The sequence below is a fragment of the Puma concolor genome, chromosome B4 (genome assembly GCF_028749965.1).
Source record: "Puma concolor isolate L17-30 chromosome B4, mPumCon1.1.hap2, whole genome shotgun sequence".
In the NCBI taxonomy this organism is placed as follows: Eukaryota; Metazoa; Chordata; class Mammalia; order Carnivora; family Felidae; genus Puma; species Puma concolor.
The window spans coordinates 84,983,433-85,003,156 of record NC_141673.1 but is presented as its reverse complement, the minus strand read 5'-3'; the positions used below and the strand labels follow the sequence as shown (position 1 = coordinate 85,003,156).

The 19,724-nt window shown below is 37.7% G+C and overlaps 1 protein-coding gene and 1 non-coding gene across 20 annotated transcripts in view; one reads left to right on the top strand and one right to left on the bottom strand.

The window, feature by feature from the left end:
* SOX5 (SRY-box transcription factor 5) overlaps window positions 1-19,724 on the bottom strand; it is a 1,024,889-nt gene that overhangs the window by 977,806 nt on the left and 27,359 nt on the right. The window lies entirely within an intron of this gene.
* Window positions 10,921-11,062, top strand: LOC147579265 (U4 spliceosomal RNA). The gene has a single exon (XR_015254112.1). It is a non-coding gene; the product is annotated as a U4 spliceosomal RNA (small nuclear RNA).

The following is a 19,724-nucleotide window of genomic DNA, read 5'->3' as shown; positions in this document are numbered from 1 at the left end:
TCTACTACTGGAATAGTAATCTACATAATTTAGGAAAGTTGCTAAGACAGTCATAAGCTCTAAATCCTTTCTGAAATTAACCACAAAATCCTACCTCCATCCCTCCCGTTTTCACCAGAACAGAAGTTTAACAACTGACTCTTATTTTATTTCTAGAGATCAAAGTTTAATAAAACTGAAAAATACTTAAGACTTAAATGTAACACCTTTAACTTATGAAGACAATGTGGATATATGCTCCTTTTTTTTCCTTCTGTATCTTGACACACTGCATATCTTCAGCATAGTTAAAAAGAGGTAGAGAGAATGGTACAATAGAAAGAGACGTGAATTCACTGCAAGTCCTAAGTGCTGTGTTCTAATCTTAACTTTATTTGTAACCAAAGAGAATCTGCTTGAGCAATTCATTTGCTCTAGAACTCAATTTCTGCATCTATGAAAGAAAGAACTTCATATTAAGTTATTTTTCAGGTCTTTTCTACATCCAGGATCCCAGGTATACAGTTACATCTAAATTCAAGAAGAATCTGTTCAAACAAGGACTCTGTAATCCAACCAGTCTTTTGTGTTAACTTCATAGAAAAAAAATAAAAATCAAGTAGGCAAAGTGAGGTTAATTTGAGCAACATTCAAAGTGGTTTTTAGGTACTTTCTTAAGGTAGTTAGGAATCCAACATGGTCTCTTCTTACAGATGAAACCTCCATATTTAACTTAATACAAAGGCAAGGACTGTTGCTTTCCCAAATGAAATCTCTTGTTTGTAGCCTGGCATTTATTTCTTCTAATCAAAAGACAAGCTGAATACTAGAGAATAATTAAAAGGATCTTCAATATATGTCTATGCCTTTCCTCTCTGACAAACTAGGGGTCAAATTCAGACCATTATGTTTCTTTACATTCTTTTATATTTATCTGGAAACAGCACAAGAATGTTTGAGGGACAATGCTATTACTACTCCCCATTCTAACTTTAATTATAGTTTTCAGGACTGCCACTGGGTTTGGTCTCTTTAAAAAAAAAGAAAAAAAAATGCCCCACTCATATGCATATTTCCCCTGGAGCAAATTCCTCTTATCTTCTCAAACTGTCATGACAAGTTTGTGAAATTACAGAACTATACAATTTTAAAGATATGAAACCCTAGAGATTTTCTAACACAATTCCTATCCTAACATAAATGGTCCACTTTTTTCTCTACAAGACTTTTTCACTACTCTACAAGGTAGTCCTCTCCATTGTTGGACAACCCTAGTTTTTTGGAAGCTTTCCATTTCGTGGTACTACAATGATTTTCACTTAATTGCTGGTAGTTCTCTGAGAGCAACATGAAGCCAATCTACTATCTCTTCCGCATGCCAGATCTTCAAATATTTGAAGACAGTTGTGGATGTCCCTACATAGGCCTCTGATCCTCCTTGAGTTTATCAGTGGGGCCTTGCAACAATTAGCCAATGGTGTCTTTCAACAGTACCATCAAACTGACTAACTATTTAAACCTCACATTCTTTGGGGCGCCTGGGTGGTGCAGTCAGTTAGGCGTCCGACTTCAGCCAGGTCACGATCTCGCGGTCCGGGAGTTCGAGCCCCGCGTCAGGCTCTGGGCTGATGGCTCAGAGCCTGGAGCCTGTTTCCGATTCTGTGTCTCCCTCTCTCTCTGCCCCTCCCCCGTTCATGCTCTGTCTCTCTCTGTCCCAAAAATATTTAAAAAAAAAAAAAAAAAAAAAAAAAAACCTCACATTCTTTGTTTCCCAAGACACCACTCTCAGGAGTCTCTATCATTCTAGCCTTACCCACTACCTTTACATTTATCTGAACATTGAATCCTGATTGTTTGATCAAATACGTAAGCTACTACTCCAAGATGTTGTCACCTAAAGTTCTGGTGAGCACACTTTTACTGAAGTTGTCAATAAGTACTCAAAGACAAGGGCAAGGTCAGTGCCCACATTCCAATAACACTGATCTATTAATCATTTATCTATGAGCTCAGTTGTCCTTCCTGCCAAAAATCTACCTAAATATCTCATGTTATTATTTACCCATTTACCCAACAGTTTTTTTTTTTTTTTCACAACTATATAAGCAAGTTCTTTTGTAAGCTGAAATATACATTCATCTTGGACTGGAAACTTGAACTCATTGTAAGAAGTTCTTATTCTATTCTTTATTCCAGTCTAGGCTTTCGTTTCTGCTTAAGTATGCTGAATCCCTACTTTCCAGTTTGGAAACAAAACAAGAACCGAGTAGTTCTTCCTCTGCTATGTCAATTATTAATATTATAGTCCAATGTTATCATAGTAGATTTTTAAGAGCAAAGATCTCATTATATTTTAGTACTCACAGTGCAAACAAGATAATGTGGTATAGAAAAGGTTCCCAATAAACATCTGTAGAATGAATGAATGACCATGATCATTAACTCTCCTCAGGTTCCTGCTTTTCTTAATAAGCTCTCACTCTGTACCCCTTCAATCTTGGATACTTACCCCATTAAATTCTGAGCTTATCAAAGGCTCCTGATATAGTTACACTTTTATTTAACTTCTTTTCTTTCTCAGCAGGATTATTCTCAATTATATAGTCAGAATTACAATTTTAGAGCATCTCATCCTTCGTGAGCTATATTTCTTCTTTATAATCTCTGTACATGGAATTATAAATCAGGCAACATTCATGCTTAATTGGTATTTTCAGTACAATTTTTTGTTTCTTCCTGCATTCTTTATGTTTCAGCTTCCAAACATTTAGGCTCCTAACACTAGAAAAGATAAAAATAATAATATAAATTTGTTCTTTTGTATCTCTAAAGCTTTTATATTTTACTTGCAATGTTCTAACTCCTTAATCTGTAGAATGATTTAAAATCTTAATACTTACTAAACAATAAACGAGAAAATAAAAAAGTATTCTAAGGAATTTAAATACTGAACCTAAAATACACATTAGCTTTCAAAAACAGGCATATTATAACTGATCCTTAAAAATCATACTTAGTAATTTAAATTATAGAAGTGCCTCATTTACGTATCAAGTGTTTTCCAAACCTCAGCCGTCTGAAATGGTTGTAACACCCAGTTCTAGCCCCCATGTCTTGCTGCCTTTCAACCAAAGAGGAAACATCTTAAGCAGCAAATTAATAAATTCCGAATAGCATTTAAAAATGGAAATATCAAAAAAAAAAAAATGAAAGTCTCCAAAACTGCCTAAAATCATTCATAGCACTACATGACCGTGCAGCTCATATGAGAAGGGCCATCACTTGCTGAGTGTGAATCTAATGGCCGCATCAACAGGCACTAAACCCAGAAGCATGGAAAACTCAATGGAGAAAGGCAGAGAAAAGATAAGACAGGGGAAGTAGGAAGGCGGAGAAAGTAACAAAAGACAGAAGCAGAAGTTTAATGCAATCATTATAAGCAGACAGAAAAAAAGTCGTATAACCTGCAATCCTTGAGGATCTCAAGAAATGACAGCTTGACACAAGAATTCATATCCTCACGGATGACTCAGACCACCAATGGATGTTTAACCCTGACCAAACGTGTTACCTACTAACAAAGGAAACATGTTTCTGTCAAAGAAAACATATTTCTGTTTTTCTACCGCTCCCCTCTGCCAGTTTTAAAAATTAACAACAGGTAGATAAGCTTATATTGTACCACAATTCTCTCAGCAAAACACTAAAAAGCTGTCCTTTCATCAGAATTCAAATTAACTTAAAAATTAATAACATTGGGAAGCCTGGGTGGCTGAGTCTGTTAAGCACCCGCCTCTTGATTTTGGCTCAGGTCATGATCACAGTTCCTGAGTTGGAGCCCCTCATCAGGCTCTGCACTGAAAGCACTGATCCTGCTTGGGATTATTTATTCCTCTCTCTCTCTGTCCCTCCCCCACTTGCGCTCTCTCGGTCTCTCAAAATAAATAAATAAAAACTTTTAAAAAATTAATAACATAATCCTGTTGTAACTCTACCTCTACAAACATTTGGAAATATTATTTATATCAACTACCACTATTTTCATGTAGAAAACCACTCCCATTTCACCACAAACAATAAATACAAACTGTAGTTTCAACATACAGAACAAAGTGCAATGTAGTATCTTTGAATCCCTGAGAAAATCAGTTTCTCACTATCTGAATTCGTGTTTTATATATGGCTTATTAATCATAAATTTTATTAACCAGATTTTAAAGAAACCTGATTCTAAGTCACCTTAGAAAAGCTCCATGTTAAAGCTCAAAATCTCCCATCGTTACTTAATCAGAAAATGCTGGGGAAAAAAAGAAGGGATAAGAAACTAAAAGGTAGTTTTTCTTTCCTCCAGGAAATACAGAGAATCACTTCTATATCAGCCAAATAATTTAGAATATTGGCAGCTCAAATTGTCATGATTGACACAAGTAGATAACACTCAAAACAAACCCAGGGCTAGAGAAAATTGTATCATAAGCAGTTTTGTGATCCATTTTTTTCCCCTCTGCAAAACAGGTAAGAGAATCCTCAAAGATATCACACATAGTCATTTACATACAGTATCATTTTATGGAATTTTCCAAGGTGTTAATTAAAAGTTTTAATGAATGCTAATCATCTGTCAATTTCATTGGCAATCTCTGTTCAACCATATGCTTCTCTTTTACACCTGTAAGTTTTTTTAAAACCATTACTTTAAATTGTTTTACTTCCTTAACATGATATTTGTATTAATATTTAGGAAACAAAACGTTTGCAATCCTATATAGAAACCTTCTATAGCTCTTTTATGTATTTTCTAACTTCCTTAAATAAGGTATGTGTATGTAAGATTTGCATGATCATTATAGTTCCAAGAGAGGATCTAAAAATCTTTACTCTTTTTTAAAGTATCTTTATTCTTTTAAAGTTAAACTGGTTTTATGCCCGGGAAACAATTCTGAGCCAGAAAATTAACCATGGTGTTGCATCCTAGAACCTGAGAAATGAAATCCCATCTCATGAAATCACTGTACAACTTTTGCTACCTTAATCTTTCTCTGGTTCATATGCTTTTACATTCAGTCCTTCATTCATACATTTTTATTCACAGAGCACTCAGAAGTACTGGGCATATAGCAACGGACAGAATGTTCAAATATTTCTCTCCTCAGTGAGCTTACTTACATTCTAGTTAAGGGAGGCAATAAGAAAATAAGAAAATGTATAGTAAATGCAAAATGGTAATAAGAACTGAAGAGAAAAATAAAGCAGGAAGCAGTGAAAGAAAAGAGGGAGGGTAAGTGAGTTCTTAAAGAGGGGTGGAAAGAATGATGAGATAAGGTGGCCAAGGAAGGACTCACTAAGAAAATACATTCCCGTAAAGACCAAAGAGGGAGAGAGAACAAGCCATGCAGATATCTGGAGGAAGCTAGTTCAATGCAGCCAGAACAGCAAGTGCCAAAGCCCTGGGGTGGTAAAAGTGTAAGGAGAGTTTGAGCATCAAGTGTGGATGGACCAGACTAAACCAAAGGGAAGGTATTAGGCTATGAGATCCAAGAGGTAGGACAATAACAAATTGTAATACCATGGCTATTGATCCATGAGACAAATGGAGCCATTAGGGGCTTTGAACAGAGGAGAAACATGATCTGTCTACATTTTAAAATGGTCCTTCTGTCTGTTAAAAATTGGCTAGAGGGGCGCCTGGGTGGCGCAGTCGGTTAAGCGTCCGACTTCAGCCAGATCACGATCTCGCGTTCCGTGAGTTCGAGCCCCGCGTCGGGCTCTGGGCTGATGGCTCGGAGCCTGGAGCCTGTTTCTGATTCTGTGTCTCCCTCTCTCTCTGCCCCTCCCCCGTTCATGCTCTGTCTCTCTCTGTCCCAAAAATAAATAAAAATGTTAAAAAAAAAAAATTGGCTAGAGATGGGCAATGGTGTTAGCAGGGACATGAGCTAGGCTACCCAAATAACCCAGATGAGAGATGATGATAGCTTGAACTCGAGTGATAACCAAAGAAGTGGTAAGAAGCAGTCAGAATTTGGATATATTTTGAAGGTGGAAAAGACAAGATTCCTGAGAGAGTAGGATATTAAGGAAGAATAGCATGACGATGAATTCAAGGATTTCACCTGAAATCTTGCAAGATGACTGCAAGAATGTAGCAGTCATAACTGAGATAGGAAAAGCAGAGAATATGAGACAGGGAGGGGGAAGCAGCTCATTTTTGTACCTATTATATTAAATTGCCTGTTAGAAATTCAGTGACAGATGTCAAGTAGCCAGTTGGATATAGGAGCTTAAAGTTCAGGAGAGCTCTGGTATCCAGATATATATTTAGAAGTCATCAGTGTACGTATGGCATTTAGAGCCATTAGACTGGATGAACAAAATTTTTCTTTTTGATAGAAATAAGAAGAGGTCCAGGGATTAAGCCCTAGGGCACGGCAATGTTTAGCAACTGCAGTGATGAAGAGGGACCAAATAAAGAACCGAAAAGCAGCAGTTAGCATGTACAAGAAAAATCAAGAAATGGAAGCCAAGTGAAAAAGGTGTTATGAAGCAACAAGAGTAAACAACAAGTTCCAGAGCTGCTGGCGGGACAAGTAAGAGGACTGACAAGCGATCATAGCAGCATGGAGGCCACTGCTGACTTGAACCAAGAGCAGTTTCAGTCACATGATGAAGGCAAATAAATGCCTCTGTGGTTTTAAAAAAAAAAAGAGAGGGAAGAATTCGGAAGAAAAAATTACACAACGTTTTCATGGAATTCCTCTTTAAACAGATAGAGACATATGTGGAGTCACTGGGGAAGAGTGACATCAAAAGACTGTCTTTCCTCTACAAATGGAAGAAACAACAGGTTGGTAGGTTGAGGGGAAAGATTTAGCAGACAGAAAAAAACAAAACAAAACAAAACAAAACAACAGACAATGCAAGAGTCAGAGTGGAGCGTAAGTGGAATAATGGATGGGCAGGCCAGAGGAAACAGACTATAGGATCTTGGGCACAGGCGGAGGAGCCTTTACTAAGATCACTGACACTTGATACACAGGAGAGAGGAGAAGGCAGAGTATGCGCGGGCAGATGCATAGCTATGGTGATAGAAGTTTTGAGAATCCTCTTCTTGTGCCTTCAACTTTTTATAAGAAATAGGATGCAAGATCACGAGTTGAGAGTGTGGATGGCAGTGGAGGCATGACAAGTGTAACAAGCATGAGACAAAAGGAGAAAAGTGGGTTCTCCCTGCCATAGCAAGCCAAGCTCTCCTCCGCCACCAAGCCCCAGCAAACACTATTCCTTTTCGCAAGAAATCTGTTTTCCTGGATCATCGCACAGATTCTTCCTTCTCATCATTCTGATTTCAACTCAAATATCATCTTCTCTAACCACCCCAACCAAAGCAGATCCTGGGAACTACTATCACATTATGCTATTCCGTCTTCATACAAATGATCATATTTCTTATTAATAGTTTATTTTCTGTCATGCTCACCAGACTGTAAGCTCCTTGAGGGCAAGGGCTGTCTAGTTTGTTCACTGCTTTATCCCCAATGCAAAGACAGTGCATGGCACATCATTGGTACTTAATTCGCCAACTCACGGGCTACATTTTGCGACATTTTAACCTACTCAGAGAAATGTTGCCTACATGAGACATCTGCTTATGGTACTGTGATTCTAGATGGAGAGAACCCACATAAATAAAGGATCTGGAGAGAAGTGGGGGGAATAGTAATTCTAGCTGGTAATTTTTATTACCACTTGAATAGCAGAGTTAAAACTTGTGGCGTCATTGTCCTTGCTGAACACTGAAATTAGTTGTAACCTGGTTTGGGACATGACTTGAACTGACCTCTGATTATGTCACTAGGACAAGAATCCCATTTTCAAGTTCCACCAAAAAACACTACCGGTAATGGGGACTGTACTTCTGTATTTCTTTTCATTTTCTCTACTGTAGATTATTTTTGTCTCTTTAAATGTTCCTAAATACAATCTAAAGAAAATAAAGGGAATTTTCTGACATTCTGCAAGAAGCTCAAGTCACATTACCCCGGACCATATTCAACATCTAGGTCCAAATCTCCACCTTCGAGCAGCTTGGGGAGCATAGACATGAGCACTTAACCAACTAGTGTCTCGGGGGAGCTGAACGTCCCACTCATTTCATAAGAAAAACAGCTATATTTTTGAGAGACAGAGGGAGAGAGCATGAGTGAGTCACTACCAGTTGTAATAAGTGTAAGTATCAATTATTTTAGAAATGGTGAATTAAGTTTACATGGTTTTAAAAGTTACTGTTCCTCTAGGGCACATTACTTATTTGACTCAAATGGATGACACTAGCAAAACATTCATTTACAAAAAGCTACCCTCCCCATGCACTTCCATAAATGCAAGTTTAATAATTTGAGTTACTTTTGTTTTATTTCAGGGCCACCATCAAGAAAGAATCAGCTCTTATGGCTCATTATGCAGCATTCTCATGAGAAGGAAGCCAATGAACTTGAGAGGACACTGTGTGTTAACATAAGCCGTGACTAACGTGCTCTCTTCATAGCCACGTCTCAGGATCCCATTTATACAAAGTGGCAGAGTCGGCTCTGCTGGTTTTGAACTGTACATCCCCTTTTATGGAAAATATCAACAGGGATTTTTTTTTTCATGGCTGGAGGTCTTTTCCTCATCGAAATATTAAAGTCTGATAAGTCTTCCCAACTTACAGGAGCATAATCATGCTTGCTACTCATTAATTAGGAGCAGGGTGATAACTATTAAAAGTTGAAAGAGTTTCCTGGCGGTTGCAACAAGTTTCAACATGATCCTAAGCTCTGTCAATAACCACAAGGGGAAAAAGAAAGCAAAAGGAAAATGCCTCTCTAGAGTGCTTCATTCCTGAGAAAAGGGTTGATGTGACTGCTATTATAGCACTCTCATTTGAAGGATGTCTTAACACCATAGGAGACCAAAAGGTGGACCCAGCCATGTCCAGGGTGGAAGATACAGACCAGCAAGAGAGCCAGAAGACCTGGGTTCTATGATCAATTCTCTTACTTATCCATGTGACCCTCAATTTCCTCCAATGGGTTTGGAAGAAGAATTATAGATGTTCCAGTCTACAATTCTATTTTCTATCTGCCAGTGTAAAACCTTGAAGAAAAATTTGCAAAACACTCCTAAAAGCCCTGGGCATTATAGCTTGTCTCCTTTTACTACGCAAATATTCATATTTTGATAGCTGGTATTGGTATGCCACTTTTCAATTACAGAAAATTTGAGCTTATATATATATATTACCTCATTTATGCCTCTGAGCAGCCTTGCAAAATACATTATAACTGTTTCCTTCACAAGCTAGGGAAGAAAGAGAAGGAAGAAGAAGAGATCAAGTGGCTTTCATAACGTTGGAATGGAGGTGTCATACCCAGAAATACTTGTCCCTGTCACTTCGCTTGGAATTATAACTTTATCATTACAAACCAAAACGTAGAGACCAGTTCCTACATAGAAAATGGAAACAGGCAATAAATGTGGAGAGAATTAAAGATAAAAAACCTTTGAGAAAAGAAAAATTACAAATGGCTCCATAAAGTCAGATATTATATCACATTACTTTACCACATTGGGTTTTTTCCCCACCATTTAATTCACCGTTCTTCAGAGAATTCAGCCTAAAATAAATTTGTCTGCAGTGGCAAATTTCCTAAAACAAATATTAAACATGGCTACTGGGATTTCTGTAGCATGTTATCAAAATAATGAGTTATAAATACTCGATTTATATACCACATACCTATTACCAAAAAGAAAATACACACATCATCCCCTAGGCTCGAACTAAAATTTATATTTACATTTAGTCAAGAAAAAGAAAAAGAAAACAAGAAGTAGAATCTGAGGAGAGCTCAGGTATAAAGGTCACAGGAGGTGCTGTCAACACTCAGTGGTACCGTCAGAAACCTTATTCCAAACTGCAGAACAACCCAAATGGACATAACCCAAAAGCACACCTTGTATTTTCCCCCCAGGGGTTATAACTTGCAGGACTAGTGCCATTCCATCTGAAAACGATAAAGTTTGAACTTTATCAAGAGGTATACAGCATACAAAAAAGGTCATAAAGCCATCAACGAAAATAACCGTGAATCTGGCTGCACTAACTACGGCTGCTCTACATGTCACCAAAGCAAGGAATGAACAACTGACATCTATTTGAATGTGACAGTTTAAAAAGGTGTTCATGTAACCGACTCATTTTAACTCTCACAAAAATCCTGTGAGTTAAACCCAATTATTACAAGTCAAGAAAGGGAAATTCAGAGAAATTAAGTGGCCCGAGACAAGAAAACCCAGATGATGGCTTGAGATTCTTTCCCTGCGATGCTACTTCTCAAGCAGCAATACAAAACCAGTGGGGTGTGTGATAGGAGTAAATGGGCACATATATTTAAGCCATTAAGAACTAGGAGCAGTCTTATAAAAAGAATACATAGAGGTGCCTGGGTGGCTCCCTGGTTTGGTGTCTGACTTAGGTTCAGGTCATGATCTCACGGTTCATGAGTTCGAGCCCCATCTTGGGCTCCTGTGCTGACAGCTCAGAGCCTACAGCCTGCTTCAGATTCTGTGTCTCCCTCTCTCTTTGCCCCTCCCCTCCCATGCACTCTCTCTCTCAAAAATAAGTAAAAACGTTTTTAAAAACTTTAAAAATACATAGAACTTCCCTAGAAAGGCAATTTTTATTGCCCTTCTCCACTCACTATCCAATATGTAATAAGAGCTAATGTAGGGATTTAAAGTGTAAGAAAAACAGAAGGGAGAGAGAAAGGAAGTACAAAGAGAGGAAGAAACAGAGGAAACATAAACTTCCTAACTTAGCTAAATAAGTCTATTCTCTTCTCTGGACTAGAGACTGTAATAGCAATATGCAATCGTAGAGGGTAGGTTAAAAAGTGGTGTCCTAGCTCAGTGCAGTGGCAGTATGGTAGCCAGTGAGGTTTATCCAAGGTGCGATTATTGCTAACTGATAAAGTGACATCTTAAAATTGAAACCAAAAATATGTACTTGTAATTTACATAGAAATATTGAGGTAAAGAAAACTGTTAAAATCTATTAAAACTGTTGGGATCCCACTGTACTTTAAAAAAAAAAAAAGTTGTCTAAGGTAAACCTGTGGCATTACTAGGGAGGTAACAAAAGTTATTTACAAAGCAAAATCAAACTTAATTCAAATTTAAAGAAGTTGATAGCTAATTCAAACTAATTCAAACCTTATTTTCAGGGTACACATTAATTTCAATTTTCCCCAGTAGTCACCTCACTAGGAAAATTTGTTCTACATCTTAATCCTCCTCAAGAAATGGCAATTCCCTAAGTAATTCAAGTTTTTAAATTATCTGCAATGAGAGAATAGTACTTAGCTATTTTCTCTTAAGCCAACATTCTTTGTTGAACCTACTTTAGTTTGTATCAACCCTTCTTTTTTTTTTTTTTTTTTCAACGTTTATTTATTTTTGGGACAGAGAGAGACAGAGCATGAATGGGGGAGGGGCAGAGAGAGGGAGACACAGAATCTGAAACAGGCTCCAGGCTCTGAGCCATCAGCCCAGAGCCTGACGCGGGGCTCGAACCCACGGACCGCGAGATCGTGACCTGGCTGAAGTCGGACGCTTAACCCACTGCGCCACCCAGGCGCCCCTGTATCAACCCTTCTAATATTATTCCTGGTGGTAGAGCATTCCAAGGAACTTTAAGGGTATCAAAGTGAGGGATTTGGACATGGTGATTTCTGAAATCCCTCCAAAATGAAAATGATACGATCTGGTGAATAATCACTTTATTATTAAATATATCTACAAAATGATGGTCTTTTAAAATTTACTATAGAAGTTACTATAAAAGGTCTAGATAAGTTAGTCATGAAATTTTATGTGTATATATAACTGCGTATGTTTCTGACTTTTAATCTATAGAAATGATCTATTTGCAAGCAACTGCAACAGTCTACAAGTGGCTAGACTGGTCTTGAGGAGCAAAAAAATAAACTCAGATGAAACTCCCTGAAATTAATAAAAGCATGCTATTTCAAAGGGGCATAGGCACCCCAATGTTTACAGCAGTGCTATTGACAATAGCCAAAGTATGGAAAGAGCCCAAATGTCCATCGATGGTTGAATGGATAAAGAAGATATGGTATATATATACAATTGAGTATTACTTGGCAATCAAAAAGAATGAAATCTTGCCATTTGCAATTACATGGGTAGAACTAGAGGGTATTATGCTAAGTGAAATTAGTCAGAGAAAGACAAATATCATATGACTTCATTCATATGAGGATGTTAAGATACAAAACAGATTGATATAAGAGAACGGAAGCAAAAATAATATAAAAACAGGGAGGGGGACAAAACATAAGAGACTCTTAAATACAGAGAACAAACTGAGGATTGCTGGAGGGCTTGTGGGTGGGGGGATGGGCTAAATGGGTAAGGGGCATTAAGGAAGACACTTGTTGGGATGAGCACTGGGTGTTATACATAGGGGATGAATCACTGGAATCTACTCCTGAAATCATTATTGCACTATATGCTAACTAACTGGGATGTAAATTTTTAAAAATAATTAATAAATTAATTAAAAAAGAAAGAAACTCCCTGGAATAACTTTTATTGTTTGACAATTGAGGCAACCTCTGACCAATAATAAGTAGAAAAAAAAATCTACATTTAAAATATTTAGACCCTGGAAATACTGAATTATAATCCAAAAAACCAAAAAGACATACGATTTTTCCATTTGAACACCTTATCTTAGCTCAGAATTAATGGTTTTGAAAGACTGCGTTTTTTTCTGGGGAACCTGGGTGGCTCAGTTGGTTAAATGTCTGACTTTTGATTTCAGCTCAGGTCATGATCTCACAGTTCATGAGTTCGAGCCCCACATCAGGCTCTATGCTGACAGTGCAGAGCCTGCTTGGGATATTCTCTCTCTCTCTCTCTCTCTCTCTCTCTCTCTCTCTCTGACCCTCCCCACTTGCACTCTCTCTCACTCTCAAAAAAGAAATAAAAATAAATCTTTAAAAACAGAAAGACTGCATTTTTCATAATTTGGAAAGAGCAGGCACACCAATCTATAAAAATGGACACATTTTTGTATGTCTGTTATAATAAACACAAAAAGCCTTGAAGTATATTCTGCTTATGCAATGTATAACTTCTAATTAATGTAACATATTTTAAATCTATTTTAAACTTTTACAGACAAATAAGTATGGTCCTTCAAATAACTGAACTTAAGAAACCATGTATTCATCTCCCTGTTGGTACTATTGCTTAAGACACTTTTGGAGCTTAACACTTTTCTAATGTTCCAATTAATGACTGACCCAAGACAATAGATCTGTTACTTCAGTGCCACAATTTGTACTGCCCTGCACACCCACTCCCCTTTTGACTACCTGCCTCTTTTATGCACTAGATTTGGCTGAAGTATATTTTTTGACTATTTGAAATATAAAGCCTTTCTTCAAAGTTAGAAAATTTGCCCACTGAGGTCATCAAAAGAGTATGCTGCAGGCTCTATGATAGCTCTAATGGAGGTGCTCCTGGAATATTCTGAGCAATTGCAGTATCATTGAAAGAATTACATACCTTTGAAAGTGACTATGCTGAATTAGTTCAACACTCCTTTAATACAAACTTAAAAAAAAATTTAACATTTATTCATTTTTGAGAGACAGAGAGAGACAGAGTGTGAGCAGGGGAGGGCAGAGACAGAGGGAGACACAGAATCTAAAGCAGGCTCCAGGCTCTGAGATGTCAGCACAGAGCCCAAGATGGGGCTCGAACTCACGGACAGCAAGATCATGACCTGAGCCAAAGTCGGATGCTTAACCAACTAAGCCACCCAGGTGCCCCTCCTTTACACGAACTTTTTGTTTTTAAAAAACTGAATTAGTTTCTAATCCTCTGACTTAAAAATGAGTCTTAATAAGTAAAAATGTAAACAAAACATTTTTAGGCATTCTATTTCATCCAGACATATACACTAAGGACCAAGAACTTCTCTAAAAATGTGAAAAAAAAAAAAAAAATAGCCAGAATTAACACGAGGACTTTTTGGGTAGAGTAACTATTCAAACTGACAATAAAAGCTGCAAAGTGATCAACTTTGTTAAGTAAGCCTACAGGGAGGACATATCAAATGAAAGTAGAAAGAATATAGCTTAAGACAGAAATCACTGAGTCCTTTCCCTCCCTGTATTACAGGAAAACATCCATTTAAGGGGGTACACCCTTTTATCTACCTCTCTAATACTCAATTCATCTCTCTTCATCTGACAAACTCATATTACTCCAGACAAGCAAAATATCTAGATTTGGGTGAATAGCATATCCTCCACTGTCCTATTTTGAAGTTCAGCTACCTGTAATGCAATCCATCATATGTGGAACTATATCCAGAACCAGACAATTCTAATCTATTGACTTCTCAACATGCACACATGACCCAAGCAACTATGTAAAAGTCAATGGAGAAATAGAGAATAATATATGAGACAGGCAGAAAAGGTATTAGTCAGATGCTGCATCAAGTTTATATATCCTTTAGATTCCCAGAGAACACAGACACTACTGAAAGAGCTATTTTATCTGGATGCATACTATCAAACTTCCTGAAAAGAGACAAGAAAAGAATGCCTTACAACATTACCACGGGTACACTTCAACTTTTCAGTGAGATTGTTTATCTGAAATAAATTCACCAATAACGTCCAGCAAAACAGATAAATTTCATAAGACCGTAAGTAAAACAGGTTACTGTTACAAGTGTCATTATCAATAAAAAGACTAATGGCCCTTCAAACTAAAACTACCATCTTCTACATGTTTTAACTCCCCATCTATTCCTAAACAGTTCCATAATGAAATAAAAAGTGGTCATTTGTAAAAGCACTAGATTTGGAGGAGACAAAATGAATTACAGAGTTTTCAAAGTGAACATTCTAAAATGAGTTTATTAGTAGCTACCCTGAAACCAGATGACTTCAAACTGTTTAAAAACCACCCCTAATGCTGGCAAAAGACTTCACCATTTCAATGAATCCTTTTACTATACTCTGCATTTAAGATTTCCATCATAGCCTAACTTTTCAATAAATTATCATTTAAAGTTTTAAATGAATTCTTTTGCCTTTATGCCTGTGACACATAGTTGTATTTCTAGGGTTTTTTTTTTCTTTCTATTCCAAATTAACATTAAAAAATATATAATGAACCTGATATTCTATTGCAATTAAACAGTAGTCCTTTCAACTCTGCAAACAAGATGTCCAAATTAAAAAGATAAAGTGCCAACCCTTAAATGTGTTCGAGTCAGTGTTGACTTTAGAACTCAGAACCTCTCAATCCTGGATGTGGAAGATAATTCGATGTTAATGGTTTGATGTTAATTTCTCACATATATAACACAGTTGTTGCTGCTACATGGAGCACAGGCTCTTTATAACAAATACCCTACAGATCTTTAATTGGTAGTTAGGAAACATGCTTTTCCTAATCATCGAGTCTCTTTTAAATATTATATTTTTAAATACCCTTTTAGGGAAACTAATGAGGTAAAGATATGAGAGGGATAAAGAAGGTATGTTGTTTTCAAAATTAAAAATTTCAGGACATCAGTCCAGCAGGCATAAAACAACATAAAACAAATAACTGGATAATCAAACAATAAAAGCAAACTAGAAATAATATGAAGGCTTTTTTAGAAACTATTATTGCACATATGCAATAATTACTTCCATCAAGACTTTTATTATACATTTGTTTTTATGGAATCATAATGCACAAGTACATGCTATTGTTTAAACACATTCACCACATACCCCATAACAGAATATGATGACAATATGTATTAAGGATAATACAGAAAATGTGGCTAAATGCATTCTGTATTATGGTTCCATAATACAGCATGCAAATGGTTCTGACTAAGCAGACACAGGAGACAGTCGTTAGTGCGCACGCTGTGAATGTATATTATGAATAATGCATAAAACTTGGCTAAATCCTAATGAGTCCATTGACATCCTATGGGGTCCAAAGGAGGCTCAGATCCCAAAGCATGGCCCTGGCACATTTCTATCCACCAATCATTGTAAAAAAACAATACCATGAAAACAAAGGGCATTAAACAACATGAATGCACTGTCATTCTAGGTAAAGCTTTTGAAATAAGCACAAAAATTAGAAGAAACTTTGAAAGGAGAACTAAAGTCCATCTTACATCATCACCCCACTTACAATTTTTCAAAATTATCTATTGCAATTTAAATGGGACAAAAGCTGCAGTTGCAGGTTTGATGTTATTTCTTTTCTCTGGTTTTCTTCGGGGAGCTGCTATTACAAGGAAGATCTAAGCAATCCCTAAGAAAAGTGGCCAAACTCTTAGACCACGGTGGAAGAAAGTCTTCCTGCTTTGAATGAGTAATGCTTACAAAATGCATTACAGCCAATTAAATAAGGAAATAGAGATAATGCGTCTGAAAGCAGTCTTTATGGTAGAAAACTCCTGAAAATTCTAGTTTTTACACAGCTTTTTAAAGAATCAAAAAGAATGCCATGGGCATGTCACTTGCAGCACATTAAAAAAAAAAAATCTGTGCCCCCCCCACCCCAATGGCCATTAAATACTCTTAACAATGGAGTCCTTGAAAAGAGGAACCATGGCTATTATCCCTAGATGGGTGTGCCCCAAGATGAACACCTATATGAACATGCTCAATGCGTTCACTGAGCCAAAAATGCAGAGCCGAGCAAGCTGTGCTTGAGATGCACAAATTAAGGATGTGACAGAAGCCTGTGCATCCCAGCCTTCCTTGGAAAGGGAAGGCAAAGGACAGCTGCTCCTTGGCGGTGCCCCCAGGGGTGGGTGGGGAATGGGCACTCTGGGAACACATCCCCAGAGAACAGGGGAGAGACCAGGGCTGGCCCCTCCGGCAAGCAGAAGGCCAAGAAAAACCCTGCACTCTCCGAAAACACGCAAGAGCAAAGGGCAGGAGTGAAAGTTCTGGGGATGGAGCCCTGGACAACTTGCCTGGTTCCCTGAGGTTTTCCCACCCACTCACCAGGTACAGAAACCAGGCAGAGTCAGGGCAAAGGCCGAAGTAGGAAGTTGCCATGGAACCCAAAGTGTGGAAATACAGGAACTCCTCCATCACCGAACTGTAAAACTAAAACGCAGGTCACTTACCAGCCCATATTTGGGCTCAGATCAGCTCCGGGCCTGGTTCTAATGGTAATTCAGTGTACACGGTATGAAGTGAGGGCTCCCTGGAAGACCCCTTCTGCAAAACAATATTGCTGTATTTTCCCATCCCTAACTACCAGAAGAGCCAGAAATTCTAAGTCTAGTAAATGTTTATGAAAAACAACCCTTCATACATTTCTATTTAAAGTACAAATACTCCTGGGTATAGTTAAGTTAAAAAAAAAATGTAGGATACATTTGTGTTTGCTTTCTTTTGTGAAAAGAATTAGGACAATGAAGAAGCCCAGCATGTCTGGGGTAGATACTGGGTGATTTAAAAACGGTTAAAGACGGGACACACTGAGAGATTAACTTTGCTCGCTTTTCCGATAGGACTGTCTCTGGCACAACCAAGGATTCTGTGATGAGGAATTAAGACTCTCAACGGACTCTTAAAGTTTAAAACTTCCCCGGCACTATCTTATTATGTTTGTATTTACACCTGGGTAAGCGCTGTCACTGTTGCTAGAGCATGAAGTATGAAAATCATACAGAAAAATAAGGTATCTGTTGTGACCACTTGTGCTGTTTTCCCTGTTCTAAAATTTGCCTCGTAGCAAGTGCAACAGAACATAATTCTGTTCCTGATAGAACCATTCCTTAAAGCTAGTCTGCTTTTGAAAACCATTCTCCACCAGGGCCTGTCCCAGCTCCTCTATAAGCGGCTGACAATTGCTTCACTCCCCCAAGTGTTTCTTCACCCCTCCCAGATGCCACCAAAAGAAAAACAGAAAGTCTCTCAGTAGCACTTTGCTTCGCAGCAGGAAGCTGTACTGTTTGTGATATCCATTTTGATACAAACCTAAATTAGGCCTCTGGAAATAGGTAATGCATAAAAAGAAGCGTTTTGTGTCACCAAATTATTATTATAGGTTACTGTTAACCCTTGGAAGATAGAGGTGAGCTCTGCAGCTCCCCACTGAGGTGACGATTTGTCATGAAATCACAGGCCCTACCTCGAAAGATGGTTCAGGTGAGCTTGCGATAAGGCAAACTATCCGGTTGACCTATAGGATTCTGATAGCTAGTTTAAGCAGGGGAAGCTACAAGAAATACCAGTTAAACAAAAGGATCAGCACAGCATGTGGAGCCAGCAGTCGGCTAGCACAAGTTTTACAGCTGACAGAGCCTAGGGATGTAGGGAAACGAAAACGGCTCAGGATGTTTTACTATCAGACAGATTTAAGACTCTTCTCTTCGAAAGCTCTCCTTGCAAAGACATGTTGAGGGGCAAAAGTTCAGAGCCACGGCTATTTTGTTAAAGGTCACTTGTGATAAAACTGGTAACTAGTCCTGTTGAGATAATAAATTGGAAAATTGAATACCCTGACGCTTCTATTTCTTCAGATAGCCCAGATGGTAAATAAATTTTGTTTTTGAAATTCCTTGCACAAAAATTTCAGTTTCTGGTCCATAACTGAGATTCAGAGAAATCTAAGAACTGAGCCTAAAACTATCCCGGCGTCTCAATCCTAACTCCAAGTTTTTGAAAACATGTGGCATTGTACCTTTTCTAGTTTAATCTTTGTAATATTTGATTCTCTCTTACTCTTCTTTCTTCATCACTACATTAAAACAAGCAGCATTCACAATGCTAATAATTATAACTGAATTCCAGAATTCAGTCGAAGACCGCTTTCTATGAACCTGTATGTAACCTGATGGAAACACATCGAACACGCATGACCTCTTCTCGTCTTTCAGTCCACCTCGGATCACATGCCGATTAAAAAATGTACAGGAGTCATTATGTCATACGATAATAACTCGACTTTCCCTTCTTCCACAAGCATTCTCATTCCGTGTTTTGGTAAAAATTATCACATGTGCCTGGCTTATCTCATTAAAATAAACAGACACGACTGAGTTCATATCTCTTGAGACACAGTAAACACAATGCAAAATGTAATTCCTCAAATTGGAATAACTGATATCTACTGAATAAATAACTGAATAATTAAAGCTTCTTCAGAGTGAGAGTCATAAGTTTATGTCGAAGAGCAACAGAATTATTCTGCGACTGGTATCATGGAAAAAAAATAGCTAATAAGAACAACCAAAGTTTTATAAGGAGTTCAGTAGACTGTGGCCACCAGCCAAATTTCATAGCTGCACCACAGCTTTAGCTGAGTTGCTAAATTTGAAGGCAGAGTAAATGTTCTTCTCCCCTTTCCTAGACACAACCCATAAAATAATAGGTTCTCTTTAATGTCTAAGAATGTTGTTTAGGTCTCATTCAAGTCAACAACAAGAGCTTCAGTCTCGGAAAAAGCCTAGGCAATCGCCTTAAGCTGCAGTATGTAACACTTAAACAGCAAAAGTCCTGGAATCACTTGCTTCAGAGTGAGGCCATCACAGGATCCCGGTACAATTTCATTCAAGGAATTCCGACTAGCTAATTGCTTGGCATCCTCAGGATCTCTAGGTATCATCTGAATTCCAGCTACTGAAATTA